The sequence below is a fragment of the Bos taurus genome, chromosome 28 (genome assembly GCF_002263795.3).
Source record: "Bos taurus isolate L1 Dominette 01449 registration number 42190680 breed Hereford chromosome 28, ARS-UCD2.0, whole genome shotgun sequence".
NCBI lineage: Eukaryota > Metazoa > Chordata > Mammalia > Artiodactyla > Bovidae > Bos > Bos taurus.
The window spans coordinates 5,362,577-5,378,160 of NC_037355.1; the positions used below are offsets into that span (position 1 = coordinate 5,362,577).

General features: G+C 45.2%; 1 protein-coding gene across 8 annotated transcripts in view; it reads right to left on the bottom strand.

Annotated features, from left to right (window-relative positions):
- SIPA1L2 (signal induced proliferation associated 1 like 2) overlaps window positions 1–15,584 on the bottom strand; it is a 246,583-nt gene that overhangs the window by 143,711 nt on the left and 87,288 nt on the right. The window contains exon 1 of one of the 8 annotated variants that reach the window (XM_059882560.1): window positions 2,209–4,261. The exons of the other annotated variants lie outside the window; for them this stretch is intronic. The gene's annotated coding sequence lies outside the window, so the exon portion shown is untranslated. Of the gene's footprint in view, window positions 1–2,208; window positions 4,262–15,584 lie in introns of those variants that run through there. 8 annotated transcript variants of the gene reach the window in all.

Below are 15,584 nucleotides of genomic sequence, written 5' to 3' on the forward strand. Positions count from 1 at the left end.
GTATCTAATCTTGCTGGTGTCAAGCTGCCCAGACACAGAGAATCAGTCTAGAAAATCTGTCAGAGCTTTCCTTAGGCCCATATCTACTCTGTATAAACTTGAAATCCCCTACGTTTAGTGTGCTGCCACTGCACATAAACCCCAGAATGTACACATACACTCATATCACACACACAACTGAGAAGAGAAAGCTATTTCCAGACCTCTGTGGCCCTTAGACGGGCTTGTGGCTCAGTGGTAAAACATCTGCCTGCCAATACAGGAGACACAGGAGATGTGGATTCGATCCCTGGATTGAGAAGATCCCCTGGAGAAGGAAATGGCAACTCACTCCAGTATTCTTGCCTGGGAAACCCCATAAACAGAGGAGCCTGGTGGGCTCCAGTCCATGGGGTCACAAAAGAATGAGACCCAGGGGCTGCCTAAATTTGGGGGAGAGAGCTCAACCTCTCCCTGACTTACTTTACCAGTCCACTAAGAATGCCACAGTGGGCGGGCTGACTCACCAGGCATGAGAAAGACAAAATCTGACCTTGGTGTTTAAATCTGCAACATGTAGAATATGAAGTAATTTTTCGAGTTTTCTCATCTACTCAGACCAGTGACAGATACTCCAGGGATACGAGTTTTGTCTGCACTGCTTTCAAGGCATCCTGAACCTGTGTGACCTTGGATGCGAGTGCTAGCTACGCAGTTCTGTCTATGGCACCCTGGAAGGAGCCGCCCCCCCGGGCTCCTCTGCAGAGCAGACAGGCAGCTCATCCTTTTGGCATCTTCGGTTTGCAGTCTCCAGCCCTCTACTGTGTTTGTCACTGTAAGGAAAGCAGCAGAAGCCCTGGACAAAGGTCCCAGCTATGAATCATAGCTCTTGGTTCAGGGTGACCAGCTGACTTCTCAAGCAAGGCCTTGAGGGTTCAGAAGGAGTCCCTCCCAGTACTCCGTCCAGGGGTAAAGATGCTGAGGTTGAGGGTCTCGTCAAAGGTGAGGCCAGAAGAGTCAATCTCAGTTTAACTTCCTCATTTGACAGACGAGGTGGAAATGAAGTGGATTCCTTAGTCACGCTGAACCCAGAAAGCCCTTTTATGAGGAGTGGTGAGGGCCGAAGAAGAGATTTCCCTTCTGTACTACTTAGAAAGGAACTTCTTGGGTGATTCAGTACCCCACGGAGGGAATCAGGGCCCAGATGGCCTTAGCCTTGAACCATAACCTTAGAAAGCCTGTGCATCACTGTGCTCAACCCTGAGCTGGACGGAGAGCAGAACACTCTCCCTCTACGTGCGAGAGAGAAGCTGAAAGGACTGAGGGAGCAGCTCTTCCTTAGCTCTGCATGCCCCATTCCCAGCCTTCTGGAAATAGAGCTGGAGGCCAGGAGCTGAACCCTGGGGCCCCGTGTCCACCCACCAGGAGCCTGAGGATGGTGCTCAGGCATCGAAGGCCCCAGTGACCTGGCAACCAGAACTGCCTTGATTCTACTGGGTTCTGTGATGAACTCCTGTTTCTGTGCAGAGGGGAAGGCCCAAGGAGGACCGACTTGGAGACCCGTGGTGCACCTGAAGGCCTGCATGTGCTCCCTGGGTGCGCCATGGCAGAAAAAGCCCAGCCAAGCCCCAGTGCCAAGGCTGGAGCTGGGCAGTCCATGGCATCAGCCTCTTTTCTCCCCATAATGCACAAGGTCATATCAACAGCACCCACTGGGAGAGCCAAAGAGCAATGAAATGCATAGGAGTCTAAATTCCCTTGAATTCTTTTCCCCACTTTCATTTGCCCGGCTGCACCCCTGCACTGCTGCTTCAGACACCACCTGTTCCCTCCCTGCAGACAGAAACCCCACAGGCCAAGGACCCTGAAGTGAATAGGAAAAGAAATATAAGGACAGAAGCCAGCCAGGTGTCTCCACTGATACCCAGAAGAGTTCCAGGAAAACAGCTCTGGAGCGTACCAGATAAGCTTAACCAAAACACATCTGAACATGTAAAACCCCTAACAGTTTCCTGCATTCTAAGATCCCAGTGCCAATCTTTAAGAAATGATATCAAGAATTGTTTTTCTTCATCTAAAACACTATCAAGTTTACTGACAGTGGACAACCCCTAAATTATTTTCTTGCCCGTATCTGAATCTACGAATTAAAGTAGTAAGTTAACACGATAACTCTTAGACAATAAAAGTGTTCAGCAGGATTCAGTCTTTATTCCTCCATCAACTTACCTGTTCCTTTGATGCTTCTAATTGACACTGATGAAGTTTAGGGCAGGCTGCCCCCCAAAATGTCACTTCAGCATTGTATTATTTTGAATTAAAGTTATTTGAGAAACAGCCAGTGCAAGAAGGACACTCTGACCCTCCTCTGTCCCCCGGAAAGCAAGAAACAAAGCTTCCATGGGAAACATCCTCCCTGTGCCCGGAGGATGGAGGGCATCCTTATCTCGGGAGAGCGGGAACTCGGGCAGAGGAAGCTGCATAAACAACCATGTTACTTCTTCATTAATCTGCTACTCCAAGCCTAGACTCTTTTTGTTCTGTCAAACCTTCACAAATAATTATTTGTCTAAAAAGGCATGTACATTTGCAGCAATATAAATGGCCCTAGAGATTGTCATACTAAGCGAAGTCAGTCAAAGAAAGACAAATACTATATGATATCACTTATATGTGGAATCTAAATTACTACAGAAATCAACATGTCCATGAAACACAGACTCACAAACACAGAGAACAGACTTTGCCAAGTGGGAAGGGAGTGGAGGAAGAAAGGATTGGTAGTTTGGAGTGAGCAGAAGCAAACTATTATATATAGGCCGGATAAACAACAAGATCCCACTGTATAGCATAGGGAACTATATTCAGTATCCTGTGATAAGCTATAATGGAAAAGAATATGAAAAGGAATGTATTTATACGTATATAACTGAGTCACTTTGCTGTACAGTAGAAATTATCACAACATTGTAAATAAACTATACCCCAATACAATTTAAAACAATAAAATAAAAAGACATGTAAACAGCATGTTTTGGTTACTTGTTAGGTCCCATACCTATGGGGCCTCTGTGTATGAAATTAAATTTGTTTTTCTCCTGTTAATCTCTCTTATGTCAATTTGATTATTAGACCAACCAAAAGAATGTAGAAGGGAAGAGGAAAATTTCAAAAACCAAAGAAATTGTGAAAGAAAATTACATTAACACTTTGAGAAACCAGTCTTCAGCATACCTCACAAACAAGCTATCACCAGGATCACTTCCTATCTAAGAACAGTCCATCTGCTTGACCTGGAGGAAAGACAACCTTGATACTACAGATAAACAAGAAGGAAACGGGGCAGGGAAGGAATGTGCAGGCTTCAGCTGAGCCTCTAATCTCTATTTCTGTTTATTGTTTAAAAAACACCTACTCAAACCCATACCAGACAACACAAAATGCCGTCATTCCTTTTTTTAAATCATGTTGAATCTAAGAAAATACCCTCTGAATATTTAGCATTTGTAGTTAAAGATGTAGTAATTTGGGAATTTCCCAGCAGTCCAGTGGTTAGAATTCAGCACTTCCAATTCAGGGGGCCCTGGTTGGGGAACGCAGATACTGTGTACTGAATGACACAGCCAAAAAAAAAAACAAAAAACAAAGATGTGATAATTTAAAGCTATTATGATAAATATAAATAGCACTGCTACCACTTACTTACATCATCCTGGGGAAGTGGCTCAGACTGTAAAGAATCAGCCTGAAATGCAGGAGACCTGGGTTCACTTCCTGGGTTGGGAAGATCCCCTGGAGAAGGGAATGGCTATCCACTCCAGTGGTCCTGCCTGGAGAATTCCATGGACAGAGGAGTCTGGTGGGCTATAGTCCATGGCGTCTCGAAGAATAGAATATGACTGAGCAACTAACACTTTTACTTTTCTACTGCTTAAAAAGGGTAAATTTCATTTGATAGCGAGTTAAGCTGCAATCAGATCATTTCAAAGATACACAATGTAAATACAGATCCTGCAGTTAACTAATTCAAATTTAAACCTATGTCATGCTTGGTCTGTCTAGTCAAGGCTATGGTTTTTCCAGTGGTCATGTATGGATGTGAGAGTTGGACTGTGAAGAAAGCTGAGCACAGAAGAATTGACGCTTTTGAACTGTGGTGTTGGAGAAGACTCTTGAGAGTCCCTTGGACTGCAAGGAGATCCAACCAGTCCATTCTAAAGGAGATCAGTCCTGGGTGTTCATTGGAAGGACTGATGCTAAAGCTGAAACTCCAATACTTTGGCCACCTCATGCGAAGAGTTGACTCATTGGAAAAGACCCTGATGCTGGGAGGGATTGGAGGCAGGAGGAGAAGGGGATGACAGAGGATGAGATGGCTGGATGGCATTACCGACTCAATGGACATGAGTTTGAGTGAACTCCAGGAGTTGGTGACGAACACAGAGGCCTGGTGTTCTGCGATTCATGGGGTCGCAAAGAGTCGGACACGACTGAGCAACTGAATTGAACTGAACATGCTTGAAAGTGTGGGCATTTCATCCACTAAAAATTATTCATCTCTAGTAGGTCCAATCACATGATGATTGGAAGCAAAGTGCACCTTTAAAGAAGTTCTCTTATAAAAAGTTCTTCTATAAAGAAGTTCACCTTTAAAGAAGTTCATAATTATTTTGTCATAAAGTTCTAAAATGCATCAACCTTTGATAATAAACACAGGACCAGAATAACCTTCATGAAGCACATGTCTGATCACCACAGTCCTTCAGAACTTATTAAAACCTCTGGTTGTTTCCCTTTGCCACAGATCGAACACAAATTTCTCAGCATGGCTATCGGGATCCCCAACAACCCAACCCCAACCTACAGCATTCCTGGCTATCCAAGAAGCCAGAGTATCAGTCAAAGGAACTTAAGCCAAACTGCACAGAGGGATGGGGAAAAAGACACAGTTACCTCCCATCTATGGTAAGTCCTATCAAGGTGTCTCATTTAATTCACACAGCAATCTAATGCAGAATTAACATCATGTGTACAAAGGAAGAAATAGATCAAAAGCAAAAAAAGTAGCTAAGATCACACGACTAGGAAATGATCAAGCCAGTGTCTGGTGGTCTGGGCATAGCCACCTCATATCCAGGAAGCCACTGAAGGCCCCCCAGAACTGCCCCTTTCTCCTACTCACAAGTAGTCCTCCCAAAGTCTACGCAAACCGCCCAGGGCTGAGAACAGAACAGACTTGTTTGTACACACTGGCATTTGCACATGACAAAAATCAGGCTTTGCCACCTACTAATTCCCTTGGCGACAGCAAAACAGCTATGTTTTCCAAAATCTGCAAGAAGCTATTTTAAGTACATTTCATAAACGTGTGCTCCTCCAGGACGCTTGCTTGGCTTGCAGCAGCCCTTCCCAGGATCTCTGTCCAGCACCGGCCGACCGCCACTGTGTCCGAAGGCTGGCCCACAGTCGGCTGCTGGGCGACCAGATTCGAGAGACCACGGCAAAGCCACAGCAGCCCTCTTCCGTTTTCATCTGAGGTCTATCCAATTAACAAGAGAAAAATGTACCGTATATAAATAAGCATAACTTGAATGATTTCCTGAAAGATATTTTTTATCATGATATAAAAAAATTGAAGCTTCAGAAGATTGGAATTTCTAACTTTGCCATTAATATTTTCCTAACAAATGTTTTACATATGGCCATAGGGCTTCCCTGGTGGCTCAGACGGTAAAGTGTCTGCCTGCAACGTGGGAGACCCGGGTTCAATCGCTGGGTCGGAAAGATCCCCTGGAGGAGGAAATGGCAACCCACTCTAGTACTCTTGCCTGGAAAATTCCATGGACAGAAGAGCCTTATAGGCTACAGTCCATGGGGTCGCAAAGAGTTGGACATGACTAAGCGACTTCACTTCACTTCACCTCATAGGCTTCCCTGGTGGCTCAGTAAGTAAAGAGACCACCTGCAATGCAGGAGACCTGGGTTCAATCCCTGGGTGAGGAAGATCCCCTGGACAAGGGAATGGCTACCCACTTCAGAATTCTTGCCTGGGAAATCCCATGGAGAGAGGCGCCTGGTGGGCTACAATCCATGGGGTCACAAAAGTCAGACATGACTTAGCAACTAAACCACCACCATCCACGTAGAGGGATACAGAAAAGCATATGCATTTATTTATGTAAACCCAGCCCCCATCACAAATCTTCCTTCTTTCTGCTATAAAAATTATATTTTTATCCTCATCTACATGGAAAAGGCATTGAACTGTTTCCACGTTTTGGGACATCTTGGGACACAGGGAATGTTTTACATGATTTAATGTTTTACATGATTTATTTTCTAAATATAAAAGTGCTTAAATGACAATAACGACCTTAACCTTTCCAAAACAATATTTACCCTGACATACATAAAACAAGCTTGGTCAATGCAGTTAAGAAGTATGATGGTGGGAATCATAACAACAGCGCAAACATCACCACCTGCTGAGTCAGCCTATTTCACTATCAAAAGACGCCTAATAACAACCACAGCAATGGTACCAAGTCTTCCTAAAGGAAAAGAGACAAAAGCACCCCAGTGCCTGGAATATTCTTAGGCTCTTATCTCAATCAAAAAAAGTTCCTAAAACAGGCCCCCTTTCTCTCAGGCTGTAGTGTACGCACTCCTTGCATGTGAGCATGGACCCCTCTGCACTCTGGGTAAGCATGTGCATTCTTTTTAAAGGAATTATCAGCACTCACACATCTGTACACAGGCCAGGCCCAGCAACAAGGCTGTGTGCTCCTTTTCAAACTCTACTTTACAACAAGGTAGTTCCAGGCTTCCCTGGTGGTCCAATGGTTAAGAATCAACTTTGCACCGGTTCAATCCCTGGTCCAGGAAGATCTCATACGCCGTGGAGCAACTACACCTGTGAGCCACCACTCCTGAGCCCACGCTCTGGAGCCTGTCAGCCCCAGCTCCTGAAGCCAGTGTGCCTCGAGCCTGTGCTCTGCAACCAGAGAAGCCACCGCAACGAGAACCCTGCGCACCACAACCAGAGTAGCCATGCTTATCACAACTAGAGAAGGCCTGCACAGTGACAGAAATCCACCACAGCCAAAAAATTAAATACATAAATCTTAAAAAAAGGAAAAAAAAACCACAGTAGTTCCACTTGCAAGCATGTATTACAATCACAAGAAGGCTGGAGCAATTGTTAAGCCCAGGGATATTGAGCAGGCAACCCAGGGATTCAGGAAGCATGCACTGGTACAAAGCTCCCTGCAGGGGAACACTGAGAATCTGGGGCCTCAAACAGTGTAACTGATTTCCAACTTCTCACTTCTCATACACATTGCTCATTTAATTTTGGCATGTGATTCAAAAGTTTAAATTAAAGCTCAGATATGTAACAGGCTCAGGTGGGAGCTAGGTACCCTAGGAGAATCACAGTTGACTTTGGTTTTTCATGAGTAATCTGCTTACCTTTAAAAAAAAAAAAAAATGGGAACACACAGAAAAATCAGTAATCATACATAAGATCACCACTCTTACAGAAGCTGTGGCTTTTTATTTTTGTCCATTTTCTTCTAACCGCTTGCTTCCCTCCCCCCAAAATTGAGAAGTCATAATTCCTTTTGACTCTGATAAAGCATGAGAATTATTTCTAAAAAAATTTAAACTGTCCAGAAAAAGGAAAAACTATTATTAAGATGTCTTTCTAGTTTTCTAATAATGATTTACATGTTCACAATGTAACAATAATAGAATCTCACCACACTGCAGATGCAGTATTATATAAATACTATAGACACAATAGTGTTCTCTTTTCAATTAGTATCTCCATGACTTCTTTCCATGTCAATCAACAGCCATATTACTTCTTTTAATAAGTGATTGTTGGCTTCCTTTAAGAGCTAAAGTTATGATGCCAAAGTGTCGGATAATGTTTCAGAACATAAACTATTTACAGGCTGAGTGGGGCTTCCAGTCTTCCCTCCTTTTTCTGGTATCACTGATAGAAGAAGACCAGCAGCCACGCTGTCCTTATGTGGCCAACTGCAGGTCGGTTAGGAACTCTCAGATCACAAAAATGAAAAAATCCTTCTGATCTGCCAGCAGACCCAGAGCCAGGTCTAAATCCCAGGGCTCACAGAAGCTGGAGGGATTCAGACAAGGAGCATGGAGTAGTCCCATGCTCCTGAAGACCAGAAAAGTGCAGGGTGCGGCTCCCAGGCTCCCTGCCGCCAGCTGATCCACAACATGATCTCACTTTTGCCTGTGAAGATGTCCCTCTCATCTCAAAAAGTATCTCAACTCTTGATACAAGACTTTCCTTTCCCACTGCCCTGAGAAGAGAGAAAGTCTAAAAGGTCACTCTGAGATTTCCTCCCTCATCGACTTATCACTTCTCATCTACTTTAACAAAAGAGTTTCATGGCCCACTCCTCCTTGGTTAGAGTCAGTGACTTTATGAACCTGCTGCTTTGTCTGGTGAGAGATGTGGAAGGCAGAGGCTGCCCAACCAGCAGTCAGTGACAGGACTGGTCACATGGCCCCACACAGCCCCACGCCTGGCTCTCCAGAAGGTGCCACGTATGACCAGGTGTGACCCAACACACTTCAACCTGCTCCTCGTGGGGTAACGGAAAGCCCCAAGCATGACACTCTAATGACCACAAGTCACTCCACTCAGTCTGTGCCAGGGACTATGCCAGGCAGTGGGCATTCTGGAAGACAAAACTCAGCTCCACAAAACAGTATGCAGTCCAGGAAAGGGAGAGGCAGGCAAAGAGTTCTACAGTATTGCTGTGGGTATTGCACGGCACTAAGGAAGCATCAGGAAGAAAACTGCCACAAGAAAACAGAGATGGGGCTGGTCAGGACAGTGCTCAGAGCAGTGAAACCTCCTTCACACAGAGGATGAGCAGGAGGCAAAGGATGTGCCTTCTGGGCGGCAGGAGCGGGTGACAGCCCTGAGGCAGGACACAGCAGCAGAGCCATGGCCAGGGCTGGGGGCTGGCTGCCACCGACAGGACCAGGGCTCTCAAGAGAGAGGACTGGACTTCAGTGACAGTCAAGTGGTACGAGTCTGCCTTCCGACGCAGGGAGCACAGGTTCGACCCCTGGTTGGGGAACTGGAGTTTAAGAGTTCACACGCCTTGTGGTGCAGCCAAAACAAACAAACAAAATCCTTTAAAAAAGAAGCCATATGGCCCAGGGCTGTATCTCACGTCTGTGCTGTGTGCTTTCACAGGCAATGGTGAATCCATGCAGACTGACTCTTAGGAAAACAGGAGGACTGGATATTTCCTTGAAGGAGGCCTCCAGCAGAAGATCAGTCAGGGTTCCACCAGGGAAAGAAAAATGAGCAGTGCCTGTGCAGACACATACAGGGAAGGGGAGGAGCTGGTTTACACAACTGGTGGGGGGTGGGGGGGGGTTGGGTCCTGGCAAGTGTGAATTCCAAGGATGGGCTCGAAACTGGAGGCAAGAGCCAAGCGGAGACTGCAGTCCACACACAGAATGCATTCTTCCTCCAGAAGCCTTGGGTTGGCTCCGAAAGCTTTGCAACCTGTGGGATGGGGCCCGCCCAGATCACCTTCTTTACTTAAAGTCTCTTTTAGTTAAGACCTTAGAAGTGGGTCACGTCTACAGAATACCTACTCAGCAGCACTGGGCCAGCACCCTCGACTGGATAACCAGGCATCACAGTCTAGCCAGGGCAACATATTAAACTGACCACCACAAGGTATGTGCTATCTGCTGAACAAATGAATGAACACGTGGCTGAGTGAAGCACAGGAGGCAGAAAGAGGCCAGAGATGAGGGACCAGAAAGAGGAAGCCACCAGGGCACCTCAGGAGAGGGAGGGGTGTGCTGGAGGCGAAGGGGTCATGGAAGCTGGGGGCTGGAGACGTCACACAGGGACCCAAGAAATATTCAGGAAGAGTCTTCTATAGGGACTCAGAGACAGGATTCTAGATTCCAGCACAGGTTTACTGATAAACTACCACTTACCCCCAAATCACCCAACTCTAAAATGCGTAAGCTGGGGTGTCTGTCCTCAAACTCACAGTCTAACTTTGATGAGTCCAGTGACGATAAAGGACCATATAAAGTTACATGGTAAGTTTGGGCCAACAGACCGCATAAGGCTAGCATGGTCAGAGATGAGTGGGGAGTCAGCACTGGCAAGCACACACTGGGTGAGGTGTGTTCTCCGGGGCAAGGAGCAGGGGCAAGAGGGCAGAATGGTCTGGAACTTTCTGTCAGTGTGCCAATGAATCATACAGTGTCTGAGGAAATGGGCAAGGAGAGAGTAAGAATGCTGGTTAGTCAAGAAATGTTTCCTGGACTTGAGGGTTTGTTGCCACATCAGGCACCAGGTCTGTCTCACCCCCGGGAGTGCCAGGTATACTGCCGAGAGAGCAGTCACTCTCTCCCCTGGACTTCCAGAGCGATTTAAACAGAAATCAACAAATGCCTTTTCCCAAATCAACTTAACTTCTATATATAGCTAAGGAATTTAAGAAACAGAGATGCAAGGTACTGTTCACAGGCTACCATTTTAGGACTAGACATAAAGAATATTAGTATCTGCATGAATGTGCGTGACATATCTCTGGAAGGACGGGTGAGAGGCTGACGGCACCAGATGCTGCAAGGAAGAAAAGTGAGAGAAAAACATCTCACCAAATGTGCTTTGGGACCATGGGAGTACATCTCTCCAAATAAATAAAATGCTAAATAAATAAGTAATAAATAAAACAAACTCTTGCCCCAAACCTTGCCTTGCCTCGCCTAAAAGAAAACAGATTTTTGTATGCAGGATCCACCGCTGGAATAAATAACAACAGGAGGTTAGTATCTACATTAGCAAGAAGCTAGCTTCTCTGAGTCATCAGGTGACCCCAGTGTGGGAACACAGCCCCTGTCAGACACAAGGCCTTTCTGGATGAGGGGTCAGTGCATGACCATCAGTCACTGCAAGGGACAGAATCACAGGTCTCTTTCTAGTCATGTGTGTCTAGAACCTCATTTTCAAAATGTGTTCTGAGGATCACTTTGGTGAGGGTGGACAGAGCAGAGTGATGAAAAGTAAAATCCATGAAAAAGATCAATCTAAGAGTGTCAGCACCTCCATCATCTGAACGACATTATTACCAAGATTTTCTTGGAGGCCTTCTACAGTGTTTATTGAAACAATTCCTGTTGATAAGTGATGAACCAACAGTCCACATTTCATTTTCAAATTCCTCAGTCTTCATGCAGTTTTCTCCCAAATGCTACAGATCTGGCCGAGATCTCTTGCCTGCAGGGCTGTGGCTGATTGTCAATCAGATGAAGGCACAAACTACTCTGCTGGTGGCTGGTTTAACATCTGTGCTGTGCAAAGGCCACACAGAATGGCCTGCACTGGGCCTGACACAAACTGTGTGTTGTTACTCGCTTAGTCGTGTCCGACTCTTTGTGACCCACTGTAGCCTGCCAGGTTCCTCTGTCCCGGGATTTTCCAGGCAAGAATGTCGGAGTAGCTAGCCATACCCTCCTCCAGGGCATCTTCCCAACCCAGGGATCAAACCCACATCTCCTATGTCCCCTGCACCGGCAGGCAGGTTCTTTAGTGCCACCTGGAAGTCCTGACACTTGACTGGTGGTCCCCAAATGTGATTCCTCTTCTTTTCAATCCTCCCAAGAGTAAGTAAGAAGCCAATTTTCTAGAGAAGTAATTACGCAATACATGTTTTACAGACAAGCTTTTCTACAGAGCAATTACTCGAGCAAAGGAAAATAAATATTAGTATGAATATTGCTATTAATAATCATGCATACACTGGAAGTAGAGCCTGAATCACAAGGGTGCTCACAGAGTCTGTAAACCACAGATTCGAAAACTGGATGTTTTCCTTCTGCAGCTGCCCTGTCAGCAGGCTCACAAGATTGGGGTTTGGTAGAATAAGCAAACACAGCTGAAGAGCCACCCCCACCTCCCTGGGAAATATTCTCAGAGACACAACAAACAACCCCACTCACCACCTCCATTTGCTTCCTACCCTGTGTATGCTTTCCTCAACTCATAATCAAGACGAAAGCCAGAATAGCTGTATTGTTTGGCATTTGCCTTTCTACAATATTAAGACTTATGGAGGACAAAACATTGTTTCATAACCCCCAAGAGTGATCAGCTCAACTGACATACTTTATCCATGTATTATTTATGCAAACATTCACTCTGCATCTAGCGCAGGGCAGGTGTAGCTAAGCCCCACAGGGGCAGCGGGGCGAGGGACGCAGACAGGCCTCTGTCTGGTGTGGTGATGACAGAACGCACTGTCCCACGGGATTCCAGCTCCCTGAACTGGTCTGGACTGCAACCCAGCCAGGTCCTCGCGGGGCCGCTCACACCTGGGCCAGGTGCTAAATAAGCAAGGGCGTGGGCTGCAGTGAAGTGTGCAGAGGCAGGAAAGGGGGCAGAGTCCATGCAGGGGCTGGATCTCCTGGGATCCAGGTTGGTCCAACGTGAATGGAAGTGTGCTTTAATCAGTTTTGCTGCACTACTGGATTAAGCTCTTACTTGCCTCATTTTATAGCATTTGCTCGGGATTGCCAGTAAGCTGACATGGGGAGAGAAGAGGAGCCTCATCTAACATCTTGGCAGCTAACACTTAGTGCTTTTGGTTCTTTACTTGGGCAGAAGCATGGTAAAGTAATACACTATTTTTGGAAGATAAGCCTGGACAGTATGAAAATGTTTAGTTTGGGCACAGTGTTTAACCCTGGAACTGCACCTTAAGTGTCAGCAGAGGAACAGAACACTCTGCTAGCCACGTGCCCAATGCAGTTTATAAGGAATCACAGAAGGCACCCGAGTGTGGGCAGGTCTCTGAGAACCTCATAGTTTCTTGACCAGGAAGGCCTGGAGACCCTTCCAGGTTTCCTACGAGGTGAAAACTTCTCATAATGATACTAAGATAGGACTTGGCCTTTTTAATTCCTTCTCAAGTAAGCAGTGGATTCTCTACCTACACAACAATGGAGAGATGATGCCGAGGACTTCCCTGGTGGTCCAATGGTTGAGAATTCACCTTCCAATATAGGTGATGAGGATTCAATCCCTGGTCAGGGAACTAAGACCCCACGTGCCACGGGGCAACGAAGCCCATGTGCCACAACTAGAGAGCCTGTGTGCCACAACTAGAGAGCCTGTGGGCTGAAACAAAGACCCAGCACAGTCAAAATAAAACTATTTCTAAAAAATAAAGCAGATGCCCTTGAGAGCCCAGATATCTGAGTAAAGGGATCCACGTCAATTTCTAATGTATTTGTAAATTATATAAACATGACGATGTTCATTTAAAAAACTATGCCAAGTGATTAAGATGCACATGGTATTTGATGAGAGCTTCTATTATCTGGGAAACTCAAACAGGACACTTTTTCCTAATGATTACAAAACACTGAGGTCCTGCATGTGTCTAAAATTCTAGGGGATAAAGGGAAGGGGCTTGGGCACAAACGTGGGAAGAAAAACTAAGCCTTTCTTTTTTTTTTTAAAGCTAAAGATCAAGCTTACATGTTCAGCTTGAAATGTACGAAAATAATTATTTTGTTGTTCTTCTTGATTGTTCTTGTTGTTCTTCAGTATTGTTGTTCTTCTTGATCATTTTAATTTTGTTTCCCTATGTCCCTAACTCACTACATCCTGTTGTCTTATCATAATAACCTGCAAGGAGGAAGGCAGACTGGGTCACTGCAAAGCCCAGCCACACACAGACTCTTAGTAAACACAGTTGGATAACGGTAACTGTGACAATGAGTCTTTTTTTCATTCCTTCACAAAAACAGAATAGCTGTTGAAATGCCAGAAAACTCTTCGCTATGTATAAGATGGAGTTTGGGGTTTTTCTAATCTGCAGCTACCTACTCTCACATTGGGTTTTTTGTTGCATAAAATATTAATAATGCCACTTCATCAGTTTACCAAATGGCATCTTGCTGTATTCAAAAGCCTGTTCATTACTCAAAAGACCATCTGTCTAAGAGCTCAACAGAAGGCTTAAATAATCACAATCTAGTGAAGAATGTATGGTCACATTATATCAAGTCAAATATTTACATTTCTCAGTATTTTAAATATGAACATTCCTACCCCGCCATCTACCACAAGTCAGTCTTAATTACTATGCCTTTTCTTTCTTTTCTTTTGTTATTTTTATCCTCTGTATTTTCAAACTAATATAGAAATGGCAAGGAGAGCTTTCACTCAGGCAAACAGGATTGCCAGTCACAAGAGTCTGTGCAGCACCTTCATTTAGACAAGAAATAATCCTAACAAGCAGCAGTATCTTCAAGCAGAAAAGCAGTTCACCAGTATTACACAAAGCACAAAAACATTTTAGAAAAACAGCTGACTCTGCCTTTCTGAGCATTAATAATTGCGGTCATTGTTGCTGCTGCTACAAGCAAAATCAGTTGCCGTCACAGCTCTGCCGGTCTCATCTCAAGGAATCCAACACCCCTGTCATCTCTGTAATGCAGATAACAGGACGCACTGCTGGGCAAACTCTTTGCCACCTGGGCAAGTGATCCAGTCAAGAAAACTCAAGAGGTACATGGGTTAAAACAGACAAACGACAACAAACAAAAGGGCTTGTATTCAAAACGTCCTTTACAATATTAAAAAAACATGGATGGGACTTCCCTGAGGGTCCAGTGGTTAGGAGTCTGCCTTCCAATGCAGGGAGGGCTTCCCTGGTGGCTCAGATGGTAAAGAATCTGCCTGCAAAGCAGGAGACCAGGGTTCAATCCCTGGTTCAGGAAGATACCCTGGAAAGGTGGACAGCTACCCGCTCCAGTATTCTTGCCTGGAGAATTTCAAGGACCGAGGAGCCTGGCGGGCTACAGTCCATGGGGTTGAAACAGTCAGGCACTACTGAGCGACTAACACTTTTACATTTTACTTCACTTTTCTAATGCAGGGAACTCAGACTCAATCCCCAGTCAGGGAAACAAGATCCCTCCCACATGCCATGGTACAACAAAGCCTGCATGCTCTAGAGCCCACGGTCCACAAGTAGAGAAGCCTGCACACCACAGTGGGAAGCCCTTGTGCTGTAACACGAGAACTCCGTGTGCCTCAACTGGAGAAAAGCCTGCACACTGCAACGAAGACCCAGTACAGCCAAAATAATAATAATAATAATAATATGTATATATGTATATATATATTTCAGGGGAAAAAATTCAAGAATATGGAAATAGGAAGGAAAAGGAAAATGGGGGGAAAGGGCAACATGGAAGAGATGGTGTTAAATCAATTAATCAGGCTCCAGCTTACAGTAGCGGGTGTAGATGAGGAACAGCTAAACAAAAGCACAAAACTGAGAGACAGGCAAAGACAGTGGAAACTGCAAGGACTTCAGAGAACAAGCATCCTGAAAGGAAGGGGAATCCTCTTCCCTCCACCTATTATCTGGGTGGCCTTGGAGAAACTACCCTGAATCTTTGAGCCAGCCTCCCCATTCATAAAGGAATAATAAAAGATGTAGTATGACAGGCAAGAAGATTCAATGAGATAATATGATGCCTGTGTTTGGCCCTCCAAAGAAACAATTAAG